General features: G+C 36.7%; 1 protein-coding gene across 16 annotated transcripts in view; it reads left to right on the top strand.

Annotated features, from left to right (window-relative positions):
• The window catches only part of NRXN1 (neurexin 1), a 1158814-nt gene that overhangs the window by 669322 nt on the left and 463566 nt on the right, over positions 1-25926 (top strand). The window lies entirely within an intron of this gene.

The raw sequence follows: 25926 nt of genomic DNA, 5'->3' as shown, positions 1-25926 counted from the left end.
GGTACCATGCTATATTAATATATTTTTCTCATGGCACATTATTCAATTGTAACACAGTTCCTGGTGATTGGGTATTTTTCCTACTTTATGGATGAGAAAACAGAGGCTCAGTCAGACAGTGAATTCCTGAGCCAGAGTTATAATACTCTCTGTCTTTCACATTTCTCCACTTAACCACTCTATGTTATTATCAGTATGAAGATTGGAGCCAAATATGTCGATACATTTCAAAACAACTAATTATTTGAAACAGTTGTACCAATGCCCTAGGACTCTTTAGACAATTGGAATTGTCATGATGTGTTGTTCAGTTATTAGCAAAATTGAAATAGAATCTCTTAGAGGGAAGATGTATATATATATATATAGTTTTAGAATCATTTCCCTGCAATGTGGACTATTGAATACATGAGTGAATTTGCATCCAGTATTCAAACTTCTCCTGGCCTTACAAATGGTATAATAGTAAAGTGACAAACTATAAAACCAGCATTTAAATTTAAAACAGTACTTTAGTTCTTCATGAAGAGTTTATAAAACATTTCTTGGAAGTATTTTCACAGGCATTTCCTCAGTCAAGATTTGCACTTCATTTTAAATAAAGATTTCTTCCTATTGCATATTATCCTAGTCATTTACATTTACGTTTTTTTCATTTATTGCTTTTTTGTAAATCTGTGATCAAGGCTGTTATAATAAAACTTGTAACTACTTATAAGTATTCACTGGGAACATAATCTTATTCTCAAAGTATTAGGGTATAAACAAGGATTAGTGTCACTAAACACAATATGGGAGAGTTGAGTGTTTAAAATGAGTAACAAATGTTTTAGATACTGAAAGCATTTATTTAATAAAGAATTAAGCAAGTCTTGTATCCTGTTGTTGTTTAGTTATACTGCTTGTGAAGATCCCTTCCTTTTCTATACCCACCTCATTTTTTTTTTCCAAATTGCACATTAATATTAGATTGCTTTGCTATGTATTGCCTTAATCAGAAAAGCATATGAACTTAAGCCAGCTATGGGACTGCAGAGCATCTCAAAGATGCTATAAAGGGGACATAAACAAGACATTAGACCTCTCATTCTCTTTCTCTCTCTCTCTTTTTTATTGCCTAGCTCAGTGGTCTGTTTTATAGCCATGATGCTCTGTCTAGCAGTCAATACTCCACCTGCAAGCTAGTCTGATTCTCAGGGAGGTAGAAAATCTTTGACCGTGGGGTTGTACACAATAGAGTCTGTCTGTTTCTTTGTTATTTCCCATGTCAGTCTCTCTGATATTCATTTTCCATCTTATTTTGTCTAGCCCTTCTCTGCAAACATTCCTAAGGAAGTATATATGTGTCAGAGTTAAAAAAAAAATAAAATAAAATGTATATAGGTCAGGGAGAGAAAGTGAGTACATTGACGTGGCAGAGATTTGCCCTGGTTCCCTCAATGTGTGAAACAAAGGGTCAGTTTTGAAGTCATCCTGACAATCTGGTGCCTGTCCATCTCCCTTCTCAACTTCCTCTAAAACTGTGCCTTTCTCTCTCTTCTCCATAGTCCTTTTTCTTATTTTCATTTCTCTCCTCTGTTCAAAGACATTACAGTATGGACATTTCTTCTTTTAACGAACACTTTTTAAATGTCTGTTGTATGACAGACACTCTGCTGAAATTACATCAATGAATAAGGCAGAGTCATCTTTGGGCCATATGGGAAAATATACATTGAGCAAATGACCCTACAGATTTTTGTAAAGTTTCATGAGAGGGAAGTGCTGGAAGCAATATGTGTGTGAAGTCAGGTAGCCTTAGCGGAACATTGTAGTCTAACTGGGTCAGGACAGGTTTTCCTCCTAAAGTTACATGATCTGATCCTGAATTCCCTTCACAAACTTCAAGTTCACCATCACTTTTCAGAATAAACAGCTTTATTTTGTTGACAGAATTAGGAATCAACCATCTGCTTTTATTGTTATATCTTTCTCCCTTTCTGTCCCAATATTATAAATAGCCCTAAATCATTATATTCAATTACCAGCATCTACCTAGCAGATTCTCATAGGATTACTAGGTGACCATATGTGAAAATCACCCCAAAAGAAGAAAAACCAGTTATTAGGCCAACCTTCTGTTGTTTGGGTAGCAGCCTATTGACAAGTGGATATTTACATGGCCAATCTCACTTACTATATACTGAATACCTATATTGCATGCTTCTCATTTCCTATGTGCCTATGTCTAGGCACAGGCCTGTGGTCTAGCCTGTTTTAATTGACTCTTGAAACTAAGATTCCATGATTCTTGGCAGCTGTCTAGTCATAGAGTTACATGATAATGTCATTGAACTTGAACAATTAAAAAGAAAAACCCTGATTACTGCTGACTCTTCCTTTGTGTCTGTGCCTTACAGAGTTGCAATCTCCTTCTTTCCCACTTTCCATCACGTTTTTGGGGATAACACAAACGTTCAGACTTAACTGCTTTACTCGTTCTTCATAAATCCGCCTTTCTAAAATGTGTATGACTTCTGTTGGATGTTTTTCAAACCATTTCTTCACTTACACATCTCATAAATGTGTAATGAGAGTCAAATATGTGAACAAGTGGCAAAATGCAGACTGGCCTGGTGAGACCAGGGGGACTGTGAGGGGTGGATATTGAGATAGTAATTGAATGTCTGCCCTTAACTCAGTCTTCCGTCTTTTGATAGATTAAGAAATTGTCTTGTGTTTCACATGATGGTTCTCTGGAGATGAACTGGCCCCAGGTTTTCATTTTAAGGATGTGAAAGCCAGAGAGGTTGTGTAATTTGTTGAGAGTTACATAGAGAATCAGTCACCAGCCATGTAGAATTATTTCTGTCTACTATTGTTCTTTATGAATATTTCCTTTGCAAAGGGATGCATTGTTTTTATTAATTGAATTAATTGAATTTTTGTGAGCTAAATCTCTTAACTCATCCTTTCCTGAAAAATGAAGAACAGAAAAACTTCCTTTTCTCTGAAATCAAGTTGTTCTGAAACTTGTAGCATCAAAACTCAGTAAACCCACACTTCACCAGTGTTTGTGTAAATCTACCAACAGAACCTGAGTAGCTTAAGTATGTTATAAAATGTTATAAAGTTGAAGGGATCTTTGCTGGGAGGTTTTCTATAATTTCCCTATTTTTTTTTTCCAATCCTGCTTCAGATTTTGGTGGAGCAAGTCTTAGAACTGCTGCCAGTAGAGCATGGAGGAGACAAATAATTTCGCCTTCATTCTAGATCATTAAAGTCTCAAATTTGCATCAGAACTGATTCCCCCTTTTTCAGATATAAACAGTAGGAAATATTCTTATACTCTTTATATATCCTCAAATGTAATTTGTTAATGTGTTTTCTTCAGCTATTAATGAGCTATTGGGTTAGCCAAAAAGTTCATTTGAGTTTTTTCTTTAAGATGGTCTGGCAAAACCTAAACAAATATTTTAGCCAACCAAATAATAAAAATGATTATCTTCTTTGGCCAACCAAATAATAAAAATGATGATCTTCTTCACCATTTACTTTATATCTCCCCCCTCAGCAATACAGAGGAGTTATATATGTATCCAAATATTTAATTAATATTAAATTGCAGAATAGTTTTTTCCTAATATAACACCATCTCTAAAAATTTGATCTTTTTTTTTTTGCTTTTTGCATATTATTTTGTTAACCTTAGATAATGTCTGGGGTTATTGTACTTAGATTATCTTTTAAGCTAAACTTTTCTTTGATCATTTGCTTTTTGCCACAGGACTTTGAAGGTAAAGCCTTGCTATAGCCAGCATCCTCTGCTCTGTACATAACAGAAGCATCTCTGAATCAGTTGGGGGGCTACCTGGAGGAATTTTTGTTCTCTGGAACTAAGACTATATAATTCTACTTCAAAAGACAGTTGGTTAGTTTGTTTATTATTATATGTAAAGGGATTGTATTCATTGTTTTTTAATTCAGAGCCTGCAATGGTTTCCTTTTAAAAAACTAAATTTTTTCGCTGTACTCAAATAGATCAACCATCCCTCTTGTATCCTATAGTAGTCTTTCTGTTTTATTTTTTATTCTGACCTTTTACTGTGATGAAGACTTTTATTGTGTCACATTATTATTTACTTATCTTGGCACTTTCTTATACTTGAATTCTAGCTTTTAGCACCCATTGTTTATTGCTATAGTTGTCCAATTTACCAAATTTTCAGTAAATAAGCCTACTTTCACATTCAATGAGATTTTCAAAGATACAGCTATTTCTTAACATTTTCTCTTGTACTTTAGAACCAGTTGAAATGGTATCTAACCTAAAAGGGTAGCATATAATTTAGTGATTAAGAGCTTTGGTATTAGACCAGCATTCAAATTCCAACTCAGAGACATACTAGCTTTATAATCTTTGGCAAGTTACCCTTTAAACTCTCTCAAAGAGTCAGCTTATTCATCTATAAACTGGTAGTAATAATAGCTAGTTATTAAAATCAATTTAATTCAAAGATACAATAAAATAATATTGCAAAGGATTTGACCGGTATTTGGCACAGAATAAGAGTTGGATAAATGATTTTAGTTGTTTTTATTATTGACCAATAAGTTAGTCTAGTAGGAATAATTGTCATTAGCTATGTCAGTTGTTCATGAACTAGCATGCAATTTCCCTTTAACGGCAGTGATGTTAAACTGATGTGTATTAAAATATGTTCAGAGTGGATCCAGTATATCTTGAGTGTGAGCATATATATGGAAACTGTATCTATAGTTACTTACACTGGAGTATAAACAAGTTTTTGTACCCACAAAATTGCACTTATTTTTAGGGCACTGGTGTCAACAACCACCTCTTCAAAGAAATTATTTCTTTTGATCCATTTAGTAGCTTGATCCCAGCTGCATAAAAATAGACTTGCAGTATTTCATTTTTCTACAGACTGCTGATGGCTGCATTCCATAACTCAAAAACCTGTCAAAAGGAAGCTTCTGAAACTCAAAAGCTTTTACAGAAACTTGTTGCATTCACTAACATTCAAGCTGGAATGATTTGCAATTCACAAAATATAGACTTTAAAAATATTGTCTCAAAATATTGAATGTGATACTTGATTCTACATTAGATACTAATTGTTACAATTCTCATAACATTATGGTTACCATTCAATCAGTAATAACATAGTTTTATGATGATGTAGCCACCTGATGCAAAGAACCAACTCGTTGAAAAAGACCCTGATGCTGGGAAAGACTGAGGGCAGGAGGAGAAGAGGGCAACAGAGGATGAGATGGTTGGATGGCATTATTGACTCAATGGACATGAGTTTGAGCAAACTCAGGAAGATAGTGAAGGGCAGGGAATCCTGGCATGCTGCAGTCCATGGGGTTGCAAAGAGTCAGACACAGCTATATTGACTGAACAACAGCATGATATTTTCTCTTTGGCCAAATGGGATCAGTCACTCCAATAAGGGGAATATGCCCAGGAATACTATGTGTATGTGGGTGCTACAGTTGATAATAGTAGCCTCAGCAAAACTGTTAGTTATAATAGTGAGTGCTTTGATGACTTGAAGAAAACTTTCCAACTCTCACACTCATGTCTATGAATTTATTTATAAGGTTGAAAGTTCTGTGTCAGATTGTGGTACTTATTACTATTAAACTTTAGACAAAGAACATCTCAATCACAAAGAAAACAGGCAGATAATGAGAATCCAAATGTATCTATCACCCAGTTCTGACAGTTATCTAAAACATTGACATGGTTTTATCCATAAGTTAAACTCCCTCAATTTCTACCCTCTGACTTGATTGTTTTCAAGCAAATCCAGGACTGCCTCATTCACCTGCAGATACTTCAATATGAATTTATATATATGGATGGATGGATGTATAGACAAAAAAAAAAAGACAGAAAACTATGACCACAGTAACTTTGGTGCTATTTTGCTGATGATATCACAGCTATGACCTAAAAATGTCTTGAGTACTATTCTTCCAGGATTCCTATCCCCCCAGGATTCTTGAGAATAACACAAAGTGCATGCCTAAATTATTTCCATGCAGAACTCTCTAGAAAAAATAGTTAAAACACCCAACATGGACTTGAGGCAAAAGTGAAATCTCCCTCACAAAGCTGAATCTCTTATCACTGTCATTCATAGATCTTTCTGCAAGTGAGAATATAGGGACGGGAAAGGAATGAGTTTACTTAGCCATCAATTGCCAGGAGTAGAAGAGAAATATCAAGAATTTCCAACCTAAACTTAGAGCTTTCATTTACTTAGGCCTGAGGAAAGAAAAAAAAAAAAACTCTGACCAAACTTAACTCCTCCAGCAAATTTGGAAAACTCAGCAGTGGTCACAGGACCGGAAAAGGTCAGTTTTCATTCCAATCCCAAAGAAGGGCAAAGCCAAAGAATGTTCAAACTACCACACAATTGCACTCGTTTCACACACTAGCAAGGTAATGCTAAAAATTCTCCAAGCCAGGCTTCAACAATATGTGAACAATGAACTTCCAGATGTTCAAAGTGGATTTAGAAAAGGCAGAGGAACCAGAGATCAAATTGCCAACATTTGTTGGATCATAGAAAAAGCAATAGAGTTCCAGAAAAACATCTATTTCTGCTTTATTAACTACATCAAAGCCTTTGACTTTGTGGATCACAACAAACTGTGGAAAATTCTTCAAGACATGGGAATACCAGACCACCTTACCTGCCTCCTGAGAAATCTGTATGCAGGTCAGAAACAACAGTTAGTAATGGACATGGAACAACAGACTGGTTCCAAATTGGGAAAGGAGTACGTCAAGGCTGTATATTGTCACCTTGCTTATTTAACTTATATGCAGAATACATCCTGTGAAATGCTGGGCTGGATGAAGCACAAACTTTAATCAAGTTTTGCCAGAGAAATATCAATAACCTCAGATATTCAGATATCACCACCCTAATGGCAGACAGTGAAGAAGAACTAAGGAGCCTCTTGATGAAAGTGAAAGAGGAGAGTGAAAAAGTTGACTTAAATCTCAACATTCAGAAAACTAAGATCATGGCATGAAGTCCCATAACTTCATTTGGGCAAACAGATGGGGAAACAATGGAAACAGTGACAGACTTTATTTTTCGGGGCTCCGAAATCACTGCAGATGGTCACTGCAGCCATGAACTTAAAAGATGCTTGCTCCTTGGAAGAAAAGCTATGACAAACCTAGACAGCATATTAAAAAGCAGAGACATTACTTTGCCAACAAAGGTTCATCTAGTCAAGGCTATGGTTTTTCCAGTAGTCATGTATGTGTGTGAGAGTTGGACTATATGAAGAAAGCTGAGTGTGGAAGAATTGATGCTTTTGAACTGTGGTGTTGGAGAAGACACTTGAGAGTCCCTTGGACTGCAAGGAGATCCAACCAGTCTATCAAGGAAATCAGTCCTGAATGTTCATTGGAAGGGCTGATGCTGAACCTGAAGCTCCAATGCTTTGGCCACCTGATGCGAAGAACTGACTCACTAAAAAAGACCCTGATGCTGGGAAAGATTGAAGGTGGGAGGAGAAGGGGACGACAGAGGATAAGATGGTTGGATGGCATCACCGACTCAATGGACATGAGTTTGAGCAAGCTTCAGGAAATTGGTGATGGACAGGGAGGCCTGGCATGCTGCAGGCCATGGGGTTGCAACGAGTCGGACACAACTGAGAGACCGAACTGAACTGAACTGACCTCTTCCATGGGCTTCCCTGGTAGCCGAGCTGGTAAAGAATCCCCCTGCAGTGCAGGAGAGCCCAGTTCAATTCCTGCATCAGGAAGATCTGCTGGAGAAGGGTTTGGCTACCCACTCCAGTATGCTGGCCTGGAGAATTCCATAGACAGAGGAGCCTGGCAGGCTACAGTCCATGGGGTCACAAGAGTTGAACACAATTGAGGGACTTTGACTTCACTTCAGCTCTTCCATAAGGTATGCTGTGGCTCAGCAGGTCCCAGGTCCAGGAGTTTCCATCATAAAGGAGAATGTGTTCTCACAATTCTTACTTACTACCCAAGAGTATGCACTCACTTAAAACGTAGTGTGAAGAATCGATAGAAATGTGGTCAATTGGATCAGTGTGGTACAGTCAGAAATTCTCAAAGTGTATTTTGGGCAACCTTGGTGCTGTGGGATGTTAATAGGTGTCTTTAAAAGGGGAGAAGGTCTTGAAACCTGAAATGTGTAACTTGCAGTGGGGATCACCAAGAACAGATGTGGTAGGGGATGTTTTTGAAATGTATTTAGCTGTCAGTCTTTTTATCTTCGCTGAACACTTGCTAGGTTTAATGTTCATCTTAACAGTCTTAGGCGAATGTTGTAGAAAATCAGTATTGGAATAGGGAAAGAGACTGACTTTTTCATTTTGTCCATTTTCTAGGTTTAAATTATTTGCATGATTGTTGCTACATTATTGAAGTTTGGGCTGTGAGTATATATTGCAAGGAAGTGGTTTGTGGAATTTGTATTCTATTTATTTATTTATTTATTTTTGCTCTCATCTTAGACTGTTTTTCCTTCTGGCTTAGAAAATCTCAGACAAAAACAGGTAATAGAGAAGAATAAGCAAAGTCAGTGAATTAATCAAGGCAAAATTACATAGTTATAGGAAAATTGAAGAGATTTTTATATCTTGATTCTTTAATATATTTATTTATTTATTGGCCATGCCACACAGCTTGTGGGATCTTAGTTCCCCCACCAGAGACCAAAAACATGCCCTCTTGTATTAGAATCATGGAGTCCTAACCACTGGACCTCCAGGGAAGTCCTGGAACTTTTATATCAAGTTAACCTGACAATACTTGTTCTGACATTTGAGATAGAAAAACTATATTCTAAGTCATCCTTGCTCATCCTTGCTCAGATTTTATAAATCTGAGGTGTTCCATTCTTTGTTTCTGACTCAACCTGTGGAAAAATGCCAGATTTTTCACGTAAAAAAGAATATATACTGTGTCTCTTTTGTTAATTTCAAATATTTTATTTATGTGAACCTCATTACTGTTAAATCTGGAACTACAACTGCCTAGAGTTGGCTGTGAATGGCCCAACCTCATGCCTCTTGCTCTATTGCCTTTCAGGTGGGAAACTTCTGAAAAAGTCATTAACCCCAATCCTCCCAGTTAGATAGTAAAATATTATGACCCCCCTCCCCCCCCAAAAAGAAAGACGGTGTGCAAAATACCCACCAGGGACTGTTTAATCATGGACTAATCAGGTCACAAGTGGGGCATCGCTTTCAGAATTTGATTGTATGTTTGTTAAAGAATATTGACAAACAGAAATACACTCTTTCCAGCTCTAAATGTGTGTGAGTCTAGAATGGCAACTTTGGGGCTGTTTTGATCAGAGGAGCATGGATTCTTGGGAATATAACTATCATCTTCAAATATTTCTGAGTAAGCAAAATGGCTTTATTTTTGTGGCTTGAAAGGCTGTACTTGGCCCTTTGTAAGAAAATATAAAATATACAGAGATATTAATCCCTTTCTAATTATTAGAGCCTTGAACCCTGGAAGCATGAATGGTCATAAGCTATTAGTTATCTGAATATTCTAGACAGAGGTTGTTGTATGTTCTCTACCAGAAATATTACCTAAGGAAGCTTTGGGATTCATGACCTTCAACTCTATTCTTCTTTAGTTATAAAAATATTTTATAAATTACAGGTCTAGCAATAACTCTCCCAACTACCTTGAGGAACATTTTGAGAGTCTGATAAAATTATGGATCCTGTCTCCACAAAAATGCACAGATGCACACAAGCAATTTGCATACAAGTTTGAAGATTCTTGGTCCCCTTGATGCTTATTCATATATCCCAGGAAAAGAATCTGATCTGTAATTTAATTAACTTTGCAATTCTGAGTGAATCGCTTAACCCATCTAGGCCACAGAATCTTCGTAATTAGGGTGTAGTGAATAGAGATCTTTAACGTAGACAGATCTTTACATTCTTACATACACACACATATTTGATGTTCTGTTCGAAAGCAATTCTTGAGTATAAGACTCATCCTCAGTAGGAAAAAATGGAAATGGAAAGCAGGGGTCTTCCCACACTTGAAAAATTGAATCCTAGAGATTAGAAGCGATAAAGCCTCATGTCCCTATTGGTTTGGACATAAACTTGTTCTCAAGTCTTGATTTCCAATTTTATCTTTTGTCTATTTGTGATGATAAAACAAGAGCACAGAAGGTGTGTGTGGGAGTTAGACCTGAGTGAAAGATGAGGAGTGTCTTTTGCAATAAAAGACAACTGGAAATCATGGGTGACTGGGTGAGTCCATCTTATAGCTCATTAACACTGCCCATAATTGGCAGAGATCATTGCTGAGTTTATCCTTATGAAGTAATTATACATGCATACATATGCAAACCTATATGTACATATAGAAGTGGAAATTATTTCCATTAAATCAACTTTAGGAGGAGAAATAGAGACCAGCATTTCCTTACTATTACAGTACAGGTTTGTTCTATGCTAGCCCTTCATAGTTGGAGAAGGAAATGGCAACCCACTCCAGTGTTCTTGCCTGGAGAATCCCAGGGATGGAGGAGCCTGGTGGGCTGCCGTCTATGGGGTCGCACAGAGTCAGACACGACTGAAGCGACTTAGCAGCATCTGCAGCAGCAGTCCTTCATAGTATGGTCTATCTTCAATCCAAAAAAAGACTGTCTTTTTTTTTTAATTTATTTTTTTATTGAAGTATAGTTAAATTGCAATGTTAATTACTACTGTAAAAGTGACTCAGTTATACATGTATATACATTATTTTTCATATTATTTTCCATTATGTTTTATCACAGGAAGAATGTCTTTAGTAATCTCAAAAATACCGTAGGGGATAATTCTCAGTGTTAGTAAGTTAAGTGTTGAACAAAGGAATTAAATAGAAAAAATTTAAGTAGAAAATTCATTAGCACTTTTGAATTCCAGTTCATCCAAGTAAAGGAGTTTTTGGAATAATCCTCCTTCTTTCCCTCCTAACTCTTTTTCCATGCTCCTCTTCCTTCACTGTTGTCTTTTTCCTTCTTATCATAAACAAATTATTTATGGTGCACTCTAGGAAGTGCCTAGTTTAATAGAAAAAAAAAATTTAAAGAAGACTCAAAGGACCATCTGGGCAAGACATCAACCCTCAAGGCATTTACTGTCTAGTGGCTGACAGAGGACACGCTGAGCAAATCATTGTTTCTTTGTTTCTCATAAACACATATGGATGGACATGCCAAGAAGCAATATCTTAACAGCAGTGCCGGACATCTACAAGCACCTGCTCAATGCAAGGCTTTGGGCTGGCAAATATTTGTGACCCTAGTGTCCAGTCATTTGTTATGAATGCAGATTCCTGAGCACAACCTCAGAAATTCAGTAAGTCCAAGGTGAAGTACAACTTTAAATCATGGTTTCACAGGAAAGTTCTGTGAGTAGTTGGCTGACTGTATTTTGAACAGAGACCTGTTTATGAAATGGAGAACCAGAAAAACATAAGACATAGACCCTACCCTGATGAAGCTAGAGTCTAGCTGAAGAGATAATCTGTGTACACGGAGAAGAGCTCCATGGCGGCTAAGGTTGTGATAAATCATGGCTGAAATAGTGGAGGAAGTAGAAACTGAGGAGAGTCTTCAATAAATAGAATAAATACCTTTTATCAAGAGTATGTTTATCTTTGCCTGTTAGCCATGGCCATCATTCTTTTAATACCTTTCTTTTGGCCTTTTATCTGCATTCTCTAATTTGTTTAGTTCTTACATCAGAGCTCACCGAAATGAGTAGGAAGAAATACTGGCCAACACTTCTAGTAGCAACCTGTGGGAGTTGTGGGTCAGTGGTTATTTCAGTATCACCTCCAATAGAAATGCCAGTCTGCCTAAGATATGTGAGTGTTTGAAGCCATAGGAAATGTAGAGGGGAGTCATAATCAGAAATCACAAAGAACATCAAACACTGGCTACTTTTTTCAGATTAAGCATACATATAAGGTAGCTGTATATCAATTCTACCAGAATATGAAAGACAAGTAACATCATGCTATTAAATTTATTTGAGCCTATGTATTTGGGATTATAGAATTTGTTTATCCTCCTGTAACATCTACCCAGGTCATCTGGTATGAAAAGATAAGAATTTGAGTCTAATTGAGTACTGATAAAACCCTTGATGCTTATGATCAAGTAGAGTGTGCATTGTTATTACACTTAGTCAGAAGTTGATAATTTGGGTGGTACAGTCTACTTGCAACAGAGTCCAATGGAAATTTCATAGAAGATACATAATATAGTAAGGTAATAGGTGTTTGTTTGGTTTATTTCACATGTGCCCTTTTACTTGTGTCTGCAGTTGCCATGATTACTTCACCATCCACCTTTTTCTCAGATCATTTTGACCTTGCCCTTCTATATTCTCCAATGAGGTCTCCTCTCTTCTCCTATTTTAGACTATTTATTTTTAGGCTTCCAAACTGGTGGCTATGCATTCTCAGTTTCTTAGCATTAGAATTATTTTGTCTTACATGTATTATGGTACTTCCCTCCTGCACCCCTTCCTAAAGATCATGGAGTACATTTCCTGGAACTAAGGACATATGATTGAAGATACATAAAATAACAATTATGTCTACTTTTCTCTGGATCACTACCTAGCTCCCCAAGAAGGTACTTGGAGATGAGGTACTTGCCTAATTAGGGTGCAGCAGTATACATCAGAGGGTAGCCTTTGTGCTTCTTCTTGATAACTCTTACTTAAGATCCTACTTTCAGTTTCCTTGGTTAACGATTAGACCTAAAGCTCACTTTATTATTTCTGTCAAGTTCCATTATTTCTTTAAGGACATGCCCCCAGGTAAGATCCCAGGACAGGGGAACACATCAGAAATTACCTTGTGGAAATGCAGATTATTCCCAAATTCCCACTTTCTGAAATGTTCTTTCTGAACTCTTCATTTATCTTAGTGCTATTCTGCTTCTTTATTAATCTGTTTCCATCTATTGGCTCTTTCTCTAGCCACAAAGCCAATGAAGCATACCTATCAGATGGTAAAGAACCTGCCTGCAATGCAGGAAACCCAGGTTCAATCCCTGGGTCAGGAAGACCCCTGGAGAAGGGAATGGTTACCCACTCCAGTATTCCTGCCTGGAAAATCCCTTGGACAGAGGAACCTGGCTACTGTTCATGGGGTTGCAAAGAGTCAGACATGACTGAGTGACTAACACTTTCACTTCATTTTCATGGCTTTTCTGAGCATCTGGTCATTCCTTTTGTCAATGTATCTTTTAAAATAGGAACTCAGCATGTCAAACCATATTCCATATGTGTTTTATGTAAAGTGTGGAAAAAAAGAACTACATCCTTCAATTAAATTCATGCTGTTTTTTATAACAGTTGCATCAAACTGTTGTCTATGATTACTTTTTTGTTCAGTGAAAATCTCATGGTACTTTTTTAAACTAAGAACTACAGAATCAGGTTTCCCTCATCCTGTGCTTGTTCTACTGATTTTCCTCAAAGCCACATGCAAAATTTTACATTTATACATGCTAATTTTCCCTACTCTGAAGCATATGGTAGTCTGTTGAAGAGGATGCCCTGCCAGTTGAAATGTATTTTATGAGCTCTACAATAATTAAAACAATCTTCACTCCTCTGTGGACCATCTAGACTCTTCCTAGATAAATTTAATTTTTATTTGCTTAAATAATATCTATATAGAAGAAGAACAAAACCCAGCTGTAAATTCTTATCTAGGGCTTCGAGGACTGTAGAAAGCAATGACAAAGACATTCTTTAGTAGGTGATATAACTATTGATCTTGTGCCACAGTGGTTTTCTGGCTGCCCAAGTCAACAACGTGTTGCTTCTATGCATTTAATCATGGTGTGGTGCCCAAGAGTTAGGGCAATTGAAACTCTTTAGTCAGACAGGTAATTGCATGTGTACATCAAAGTTAATAGTGGCCTTCTAGAATGATAGAATATTAAATGCAAGGGAATTGTTTGGATCAATATTTGTTTCTTGAAAACTTTATAAACAGCGTTTGCCAAATAGGTGGTAAGCACCTGGTCAATAAGCATGTCTGAACTGCTTTGAAACCCTTTGAGTATGAAACTATATTAACTGAAGTAAGACTCATTCAGTTCCAATTCAATCCTATCTACGGAGCAGTTTCTATAAGTCAAGGTGTATATTAGCCTTTTATGGACTTCAAGAGAGGCCTGGGATGAGTCCAGTTCAGGATAAGGAGGCAGTAAGCTCAAAGACTCCTTACCTCAACTAGAATCAAACCCTCAAATGTTTCTTTCTGTATGAGATCAGGGCCTGATACACATCCTGCTATAGAGCAGGTACTCAGTAAATATTTGTTCAATTAATAAATTATTTGATACTTTAAGGAATAAATGGAAAAATAAATGTATATCAGCTGCACCTACTCACATTTGGTATACTGACTGGGAAGATGAGTTTATTACTAATAAGCCCACTTCAGAGACTTCCTGATTGAGAATATGTTTTGGCAGGTTCTAGTTCCTTATTTCTAGAAAATAGAATGTTCTCTTCCTTTTCCCTGGCATGCTTGGGAAGGACAAAGAGAGAACACTTCCCTTCAGGCCCAAAACATTCTTTACTCAAAGTCATTTTCTTCTTGTTCAAGGGCCTTAGATAGCCTTATTTCTCAATTATTATTTCTAATAGGCCCCTGTATTAAAGCAACTACCTTTCTAAAATGCATGTGCTTCTGGAGAAACCCAAAGCATAGCCTGACCCATTAAAAGCATAGTTCTGGACAGTATGTTATTGACTTTCCTTAAGAATAAATGTCACCCTGAGTCCAACATGGCTAACCAACTCACCTAAATAATCATCCTTACCAGAAATTAGTTATATATTAGACATGTATTTACTTCCCCAAACTGATAACCTGACACTGATTTAAACAGAAGATCATTTAGTTTTCATATTTAATAAGAAGCTCAGAAGTAGGTGAGGTAGGGCTAGTATAACTCCAGTAGAATTATGTCAAGTATTTAGACCTCTTCTTCTCCATCCTTAGAATATGATTTTGACCTCATGGTCTCAGAATGGGTATCTTCCATAAGCAGTGATTCTGCATTTTGGACAAAAGGAGTAAGATTTTGTGGCACAAAGAATGAAAGGACATGCTGTCCAAGTCTGCCTTTGTAGAAAACCTTTCCCAAGAACCTCCATTTATATTCCCTCAAGATTAATGGGGTCCCAAGGACACTCTGACTATCGGGAAGTTTGGGAAAGCAAGTTTCTTAAAGGGACATTTTGCTGTTCTATGTAGTTTATTCCTTCCTACTCCCAAAAAACAGGTCTTTCAATTTGCTAGGAAGATGGCAGAGTAGATAATGAGTACAAATTAGAAGTATCTGCTACAACTGCCTTTCTAAGCTTGATCTATAATCCAAGGACTGGGCTGCCCCTAAAAACCATAGGGACTGAAGTCATTGAATTTTAACGTGAATCTTGGTATCCCCATGTAGATACTACCCAGTAAGTCATGAGAAACTATTGGGTCCTTTAGAACCAGATCTGAGTCGTCTTATAGTATTTTTGTGCTATTTTTTTTAATCTGGAAAATATAACCTATTTTCCATTCCTTGACCTGTTAGTAATACAACTCTTGATTTTTTTTTTTTTTTAAATTCCCAGTTTTGGAAACCCAGTGGATTCAAACTTCATTTGTCCAACTAATCTGTTTTTAATCTATTACTGGATTGAGGGGCTTTTACTGGGTAAAAATAATATCATTTATTGCTACAAATTCTGCTTATATCAACCACACTGGACAACTTCAAACTTCTTCTAAGACTGTATGAATGTAACAGTCAAATTTTATCCTATTGGATTGTACTCTTCTGTACTCTAATTTGATTTCTCTGTATAGTTCCTTATTCTCTTTAATTTTCACAAATAATTCCCAAGTTTATACAGATTATTCTACCAAGTTAGAAAATATCACTCCATTTATATATAAAACAAGAAACATCTATGTTAATATACTTGTTCTTTTGCTTTTAATGTCTCTATGGGCTATTGAGTTCAAAACTACCTTAGCATCACTATTTTGACAAAGTGGAAAAAGGATGATTAAAATAAAAGTTAGAGCTTTGTTTACTAATCATCCACCATACACCAGGTGTCTGTTAATAGTACGAAATGTAGGATTCTAGGCAAACTGGGTAACTGAGGAATATGTTGAGATAAATAAGATTTTGTCACAACCTTACTATTTAGCTACAGGAAATTTCTGTTTTTAATTATCTGATATAACAGTCCTTAGTATAGAAAAAGTGCAGCTTCCTTAAACATGACTCATGAGCAATAAGCCTTTAAAAAAATGAGCTGTGAAAACAACCTCATGATTTTACTTCCCATTTTATACATATAACTGTTGTTTGCCTCTATTAAGACTATGCCCTACTTCTCCTTGAATGTAAAAGCATTTTAAAGTGATTAAGATTTTCACATGATATTCAAGAGCACAGTTTTATGCTTCAAATTTTCTCAAATCTGAATGCAATACTGACTGATGGCAGTAGTTATTGTTGTGAATCCAAAAAGGAAACCAAACATTTGCTGAAACTTACATAGTTTTCAATTTTGTAATGCTAGCAAATGTGAGCTGCTTCAAAATAAAAATCACCTATATTTTCCCTAAAGAATAAAAGAAAAAAGCCTCACATATCAGTTCAAAGTCTTCTTTGTTAAACTTATTAACTTTAGTTTGTGTTGTGGTTTAGTTTATTATTATTATTATTATTTTATATGCTGTGTGAAGGTTTGCTCAAGGCTGTAAATATAAATGAGGGCTTTTTAAAATCTGTTTTAAAAAGATTTAAAATTGGCTGATTGGCTGAGAGGGTTTGTGTTTGGGGAGCTCTTGCAATTTCTCTAGAGACTATGTAAATTGAAAAAAAAAACCAGAATCACTTGAAAAAATAACCAAAACTGTGATTTAACAGTACAAAAGAGGGTACTGTCTAATCCCTCAAGTAGGAAATTGCTTTTCTTCATGACCCGTTGGTTTCATACTGTTTCTGGCTCCCACTGTTGAAGGAGAAAAGACCCATCTTTACTCTTTTACTATGTCTGTTTTCTAGCCTCTGAAAGGCCTGGCAGTAAATAATCATTGAAATGAGTAAATTTTAATAATAGTAGTAAAATGCATGACTGATAAGATCTACAAGTCTCATTTGGACAACCATGATTACTCTTCCAAGATAGGAGATAATATTATATGGGAACCTGAAATGAGAAATTAAGAATTTGGCTTAGTGCAGCAATGAGGATGTGACTTCTCTGTGGCTTGTCTACATGCTACTATAAATGTTAGATGGAATGAGATAGCACATGATCCCAAACTGATGAATTTCTGAAGTAGGCAGGTATTTCTGCATTATACTTTGATTTTTTTTCTTGCCAATAATAAAGGATACAGATTATGTTTGCAGCTGATCTTCCATTGACCATTGAAGTGTTCAATCAGAATTTAATCTGCTTTTTGCTATGCTAGGAAGTAGCATTATTTTAAAGCAAACCACTGTGAATTGGACTAACACTGTCCCATTCTCAATATCTGGCTCCTAAATTTCATTAATGAGTGGTATTTTACATTGCACAGAAAATTGCACACTATTATATAGCTTCATTCTTAAAAATTAGAACAGCAAATCTGGTTTTAATTATTTAAGGGTGATGGTAGATAAAACATTTCTTCTTTCCATTTGGATGTGAAACATTCACTCAAGTCTAGAAGTGTTTCTTGTATCTCTTTGATTAGGTGCCTAAAGCAATCTGAGGGTAAACCAGTTCATTTGAAAATAATATACAAGGCAGTCATCGTGTGTGCATTTAAAAAATTACCAGATATGCTTTGTTTTAATACCTATCATGTGTTAAATATTGAAGACGACACCATATGCCTAATGAAAGCTTCATTAGGAAGACATTAGTAGATTAATTCCACTCACTGGGTGGTTTATTTTATTTAGAATGCAATAAGGTAAGTTCATTAGTTTGCAGACGTAGTGTTTTCTACTGTACCTTAACACAACTAGGAACAATTCCACAGAGGTCCACAGATCTACTAACACCTGTCAAGATAAACACACAAGTCTCTGGGGGAATCATCTCAGCAACAGAACAGAGAAAAGCTGAGGAAAGTAATTCTTTCGTGAGAGAAAAAGAAGACAGTTGAAAAAAAGAAAAAACTGATTAATGATTTTTGGAAATGCCTCTCAGAGGTCATATATTTTTATACAAGTATCAAAAAATATATTCTATATTTTCAGAATAAACATTTTGGAAAATATACTACACATTTGGAAATAAATATAAATATCCTAAGAGATTTGAATGGAATGATCATTCAATCTGAATTGAGCCACTGGAAGTTTTCCCAAAACCTATAGCTAAGTCTCTCATCCATCCCAGAACAGGTATATTGGATTATAAGTTTTGCTATAGTGATATTATTTGAATGGTTATAGTTAAAATGCTGCCAGTATTTCCATTATAAAACCCTATTTTCAAGGATTTATAAGTTGGCTATAAATGTTTGCTTGGCAATTCAACTTGGCAGCAAGCAACTTTGCTTGGTGGTATTTTATTTTCCTTTTACATAGAAGAGGAAAGACAGACATCTGTATACAACATCAGCAGGAAAATGACAATGAGTTCCATTATTTTTCATAACCAATTTATCATTCAAACTGAAGTTTAACCTAAATTTCTTACATATTTTAGGCAATGAACGAGCTCATCAAAAGCCTGCAAGGATAAATTGAAGAGGGTTTGTTTCATTTCTTTTGTTTTTTGGTTTGTAAGGCGTTTTTTAAAACTCCTACATATGGAGATACATTTAATCTGTTATTTTGATATTCCATTCATTCAGCACAATGATAGTATAAATATACTATTACATACCTCAGGCATTTTTTTTTTTTTTTAGGTATTCGTGATAGTCTATACTTGAGAGAGTTTAGCAAATAACTGACAGAGTTCAGAAAATTTTCCAACAATTTTGTAGAAGAATAAATGAGCTATTAAAGAGACATAGGAAGGAGAAAAGATAATCTTTTTACTAAGAGAATTGCTTGAGCAGTGGCAAAAGAAGTGAAAAAATATAGTGTGTTTAAGGAAGAGAAGTTCATGTGGCTGGAGCCTAGGATGTTTGTGGGGGAAGGTGGCAGAAGTTGAGATAAAAATAAGACAGAGGCAGGATGGAGGCAAATTTTGAAGGGCTTAATATGCCGTGGTAAAGAACTCTGAATTACCTGGAACACCAATCTTTGTAGTGGGATAATCACACGAAATTAACTGTAGTGCTAACTTCAAAATATCACTCTTACAAAGTGTGTGATCTATTTGTCCCAAATTGGATGGTGATTAGATTATAGATCCCAGACAAACCTATTTAGAGATTCAGTTCAAATTGCATGATTAAATTCTTTTCAGTGAATTCAAATGGCAACATATGCTCCAGAACATATATCCATAAAGATAGATCAGATTGGTTTATGCTCCAAGCACTCCAGCATTCAGGAAATTGAACTCATGGTATGGGTGTGATGTTTGGTTCTAGATTTGAATATCTCTATTTACTAAGAAATTTGCAAATTACATCTCAGTTTTTATATCACCCTAACTTGCCTTATAGTTGTCCTTCAACTCTAGTTCCAGTCTCAACAACCCCACGCTGCTTTCTTCTGCAACGATGCATGTATATGACAGACTGCCACCGCTGATGCAGGTGACAGCTCCCAGGATGTCAGTTATTTGACACTGATCTTTCCTGTAGCTGATGCTGGTCAGATTGAAAACTTGAAATGCCAGGACCTGAAAGGGACTACTTTTTTTCTTTTCTGTCTTTAAATGGTACCTGACTATTTGGATGATTAGGTTTTATAGGGAAACAAGCATTCTCACCTGCATAAGGCCACATGGCTAATAAGTTAGTAAAGTCAGATTCAGAGTGTCATGGCATGCAGTCAGTCCTGTAAGAACTCAGTCCTGCCTCTAGCCACTGGCTAGGCTAACTGAAGAAGAGCTCAAATTCAGAAGATGAGAGAGAAAAGAATAGTTTTTTTCTAAGTAGAATGAAAGGAATTTATAGTTACATGTTGTGAAATGAGAACATCTAGGTTTATAAGGTAGACATCTTGAAGTCTTTAAAGAATGCTCTAAAGAAGAGATCTGGGAACAGCACTGCTGTCTATGTTTAGAGTACACAGCCAGAGAGGCGAAGTTACTGGTAAGGAGCTTAATTAGAAAGCCCTCCCGGTGTTGGTTAATAAAACCCATGTTAAAGACTTTGACATTCAGACAGAGCAGTGGTTCTGAAAATCTACTTCCCCTGGGCCAGCAGTATGAGCATTACCTGGGAACTTGTTAAAAATGCAAATTATCAGGCCACTGTACAGATCAAGGGAATCAAAAGCAAAGCAATCTATGATTTAATAAGCTGTTCTAGTGGTTCTCAGACACACTAAAGTTTGAGCATCACAGTTTTAGAGAAACAGAATCATGGAGGTGGCTGAACTTGACTGAGTGGGCAGAGTCTGAAATTGGGCTAAATTAAAAATCCTGTTACAGCTCATTATTGGTATGTCTTTAGTAACTATCTAAAATACGTACATGTGAGTAAGTGGCAGTAACTTATATTTAGTGCTTAATATATTTTAGAGGCTGTTCTATTTCATTACACAGTGTCATAATCATTTTACAGACAAGGAAATGGGGGTAAGGGTACATTAAACCCAGTGTCAAATGGATAATAATCACAGACTCAGATTCAAACCCACAGTCTGGGCACTCAAGCCACATATTCTTCCTCTACACTATGAATGCAGTCACATCAAATGGCATGAACCTAGGGAAGAATTTGTCAGCAACACAACTTCATTTAAATAACTATACAAGCAATATAAGATGCTAGTGATTGAAAGTATATGATTGGTTGTTGCCAAAGTAATGCCCACAACACTTAAAGAGGCAGTTGATAATGAAATGTCTATGACCCAGCCTTGGTGCTTAGGCAATGAATTTTATGTTGGACATCAAAATTAAGTTTTAATTTAAAAGGGCAAGAGAAAAGATAGGGAGCATAAAATATTTCAGGCCTAAACACCGCTAACTGTGGTTGAATAAATTGATTCATATTTCACAAATCATACCACAGGCTTTAATTTATTTTGAGTAAACTGGGTATCGTGCTGTCTTATGTCGGGTTCCCGCTACTCTCCCTCATTTGGTATATCAATGTGGAGGTTCTAGGGAATAGGAACATGGACTGAATTCACCACGCTACATCTATGGGTGGTGGGAGATGAAAGTGCACTTCGAGAGATGTAAACACATCATAAGTATATCTGAACTTTGGGTATCATTATTACTTTTGTGGACCTCAACTTTATCATCTGAAGAGATTGAACTACAAGATTTCCAGGGATGCTTTTAGTCCTGGCATATTTCCTTCCTTCCCTCCCTCCCTTCCTCCTGCCCCCCCTTTAATTCATTCTCTTTCTTCCTCCCTCCCTCCTTCTTGCCTTCCTTTCCCTTTTTTTCCTTTGTCTCTTTTCTCTTTCCCCGATCTTTTATCAGAACACCTTTAGGGACCTGCATTAACCCACAAAGGTAACAGGATCAGAGGTTTGTCTTTACAACTTCACGGATAGCATCCTCTCCTGGGTCTCCCCCTCCTTACTGTCTCTCAGTCCCCACCCAGAAATGCAGGTAGATGGATACATGGGTTCTCTTTGCCTTTCTTATGCTGACATCAGTAGAAATGCAAAATGCATGACTGACACTCTCCTCATTTTTAATTTTTAAAAGATTGGCGCTGCCTGTGGGTTTTAATATACTTCCTCTCTGCTGTTTCAGTGTCTACTTTTCTATTTTAAAAGCTTAATACTGAGCTGTAACCATTTCCAATTAAGTTTTAAGAAAAATACAAAAATGTTGAAAGTGTCTGCCTGACAACCATCCTGCTTCTTGAGGAGGAAGGATTGATTTTAGGAATAGGAAAAAATAGTTTGAAGTGACCTGTCCTTTTCCATTTCTGTGCATACTCCCTCTCTACACACTCTTCTCCTCTTTCTCCATCTATTGTCTTTCTTTTCTCCCCTCAGCTTTCAATCCCATCTCCCATTTCTTCACACTAAATCACCTGCCTTCTTGTCCACTGTGAATCATTGGCTGTGAATGAATCTAGAATAGCCTCCCATTTATAGATATTAGATTCTCTTGGTACACAAGGTGGTCAGAGGCAGGGGAGGTTGAACCAGTCTTCCAAGCATTCCCACAGGTCCTAGTGGATTTAAGATGCAGACCAACTTTTGCTACAGAAGCAGACATTTATTACTAAGTAGGTACAAAATCTTATAGCCTGTTATGGAAGCTTGATGAAGTTCCAACTCCTGGTCCGTTTAAGCACCACCCCCCCACAAATGTCTTGCAAATAGAATTTCTTGAAGCAAATATGGCAGTATTTCAGTGGTAGCATTCGGATCCTCATCTGTTAGAATTAAGCGATTAAGGTTTGTTAGGGATCAGTGAGCACTGGTTTCATATCGTTTTGTGATGACTAAATGAACTCACTCTTTTACATCTCTCAGAGTTGTGACAGTTACAAACATGTTAGTTCTTATTATTACTAATATTATGGCACTATTTCTTACAGTAAAGGGTGAAAGGTGTCTTAGATTCGCATACTCTCTTCAAATAGAAGCAAAGCACGTTCATAAAAATTTTGGCCAGTCCACATATCTTGAATGTTAATGGTTTCACCAAAGACAACCCATTCTTAACCTCCGTTAACAAACTGACAAGCCATTTATGTCATTAATGATAACCTGTTTCCAACATATATATTCCAACTAATGAGCAAAGCCATATCATGATTGGAGATGATGATAACTCAAGCCTTCTAGAAGCCCCCTCTGACTTCTGTGGTTCTCGCTGAAACATTAGAGCACACATTCCTATTGAAAGCAACCAATTCTCCTGAGACACAGAACAGTACTAACACACATTTATATCACATTGTCCATGCTAAAATATTTAAGGGTAAATTACAGGCAGCCAAGCACTGTGTCTCCTCCAACAGTTGTTTACTCATGTGAGAACATATGTCAGCGCTGCCTCAGTTTCCTTTAAATAATACACTTCCAGCCTTAGGAATGGACCAGGTGAAGAGACATCAAGAGTAAGCAGAAGCTTTATTTGCTTCATCCACATTAGGCATAGGTTTGCTCACAAGACTTTTCTCCACTCTCTAGATAGAATTGCTCCCTGTTCCACCAAATTACAGTCATTTATAACAAATATTGCAGCATCTGTTTCACAGAAGCCATCCCAGAACCTCCTAAGTATTGCAAAGGTGCCCCAGACAGCTACAATTTCTTCTTTCAAGGCAGTCATAAATATTTCCTCTTAAACCCTTGAGACTCCAGTAAAACTGAGATTCCTGGCCTATGCCTTCCCTAACCCTGCCTTCATCTCCCGAGGCCTGAAACAATGTAGGACAGTAAGGGGAGTCTTTCATTCATCGAATGCTCTTGGAAAGGTTCATCAAAATCTTCTACACTTACTCTATTCCTATTTCTTTCATTTATACAAATCATTTCCCAAATTTCACCCCTTCCTTCTTGTTAATTCAAGCAAGTCAATTGCTGTTTTTCACGGGTGTGACCTCACCTCTGCAATAAAATTTATAACCCCAAATCAGTACTCATGGCACCAAGGTGATCCTTAACAGACATGCACAAAGTGGTAAAACATGAGTCCTCAACACCCGCCTTCCCAGTTGAGGTCAAACAAGGCAACATTCTGCCTTCAGGTTTCAGCTTGTATTGTAAACAAATGTCCTTTGTGTGGTCTATTTAGTACCATATTTTTCACATTTCTGTTCTTTTTGTTGGTGATTTTGCTGTTTAAAACAGTCCTTAAACATAATGCTGGAGTGCTGTTTAATGTTCCTGAGCACAAGAAAGCCATGGTATGTCTTATGGAGAAAATAAGTATGTTAGAGAAGCTTCATTCAGGCTTAAGTTATAGTGATCTTGGCTGTGAATTCAGTGTTAATGAATTGAAAATATATATATATATATATATATATATATATATATATATATATTCAGTAAAGATGTCTTTAAACAGAAAACACATAAAATAAGGTTATATATCAACCTGTTGATGAAAATACGGTGGCCAGAGACTTGTCAGAACCTAACCCATAGGAGCAATGGTTTGGTATTCCCTAAGTCAGTGTTCATAGTCACTTTTTGGACCATAACGTCTGTAAATAATGACAATTGACTATATGCATTAAGAGATAAATTTTCATTTCACAAATGTCGGGCACTAGAGGGCGTAGAAATGAAGATTTGTCTCCTCTCTCCTTTAGGAATCTACCATCTAGTCAGGAAGGGAAGGACAGATCATCACCCTTAACCAGGCTATCAGAGAATAATGCAGTGCTCTACATATCCATAGATGGAAAGGAACCAGATGAAGGGTGTAGGTCCATCAGCTCCAATGTGTTAGACCTCTATAGAAGGAGAGACATACTGCCTGAACCCTGTGGAGTGTTTGATATATTTTAAAGCCCTCTCTCATTAAATAGTACATTATACCCTTCCTGCCCTGTGGGATTTTTAGGAAAGACAGGGACATGACTGTTTTATAAAGGAAGCCACGGAGCCTTGGAGATGCTAGGTTACTAATGTGACATAACCAGTATTTAAAATGGTAGCACCAAGAAGGAGCCCAGGTTTCCCGTCTCCTAAATTAGTGCTCCTCATTTTTCCTTTTGAAGCTTACTGGATGTTTTAAAAAGGGATATTTACAATCTAGTGAATTAAAACCCACATGCTAAAAAGTAACAAAATGAGGAGAAAATGGCTTGGGGATAAGGATGGGAACAGGACACAGTGGAAAGTGCTGGATTTGGGTTCTCTTGATCTTTGAGCAGTTGTGGTAAGTTGGGAGACATGGTGTAGATAAAATCACCTTCAATAGCCGGGCTAAGCTATTTCAATTGGTGAACTACTGAAGAATTACATTTTCAGTAAAATAAGGTAAACTTTTGCCAAGGATGTGAGATGTTGGAATGCTACACACTTGATTAGGCAGTCCCTGGACACTGGTAACATAGTGACCGTCCGAGTCCCAGGATTGACTCTAAATGAACTAGGAAGCAGTGTATACATCTAAATGGCCAATTGGGTGAGTGGCTGATTTGTATCAAATCCTCCTAGAACTCCTTTTTCAATACATAATTTTGTTGGCGTAAGGGATTATATAGACAGTAAGTAGCCTGTGAGAGGCAGTGCTTATTCAGAGTTGTTTTCCTTTGTCTTTAAATAGGAATAAAAACAAACAAACAAAAAAGGCCAGCCACTAGTCATGCCATAGTTTTTCTCTTCTTTTAGAAACCAGGGGACCGTTTTAATCATACTTCCATATCCTGTCTGCTAGCCTCCAGTGACTGTGGTCGTCCTGGGGCTAAGTCTACTTGCCATGCTAAGATTTTTACTCTCAGGCATGTGTTGTCTTTTCCAGGACACGTGGCTTCAGGTTAAAGATTCTTCATTTCACCAATAGAATATAATGTCCTCTCTCCGTTAGGGGCACTAGATTAGGAATTTTTATTTCCTGATTTATTGGTGTTATTTTCCTTATGAAACATGATAATAGAAAAGCAGAACTCCACCCATATAAAAGATCATCATAACTGTGCTTCTACAGAAATCTTGGGGGTTCTTAAAGAAACTCTAAAATGTTGGACCAAAACACAAGCAGTCTCATTCATACTGTTTCTGTCGTCCTTTCTCAGCTGTCTCCTTCTTTCTCTCTTGTATTCTCTCTTTTTCTGTC

This window comes from Cervus canadensis, chromosome 5, assembly GCF_019320065.1.
Source record: "Cervus canadensis isolate Bull #8, Minnesota chromosome 5, ASM1932006v1, whole genome shotgun sequence".
In the NCBI taxonomy this organism is placed as follows: domain Eukaryota; kingdom Metazoa; phylum Chordata; class Mammalia; order Artiodactyla; family Cervidae; genus Cervus; species Cervus canadensis.
Note: the sequence above shows the minus strand (reverse complement) of the source record. Positions and strands in the feature narration are given on the sequence as shown.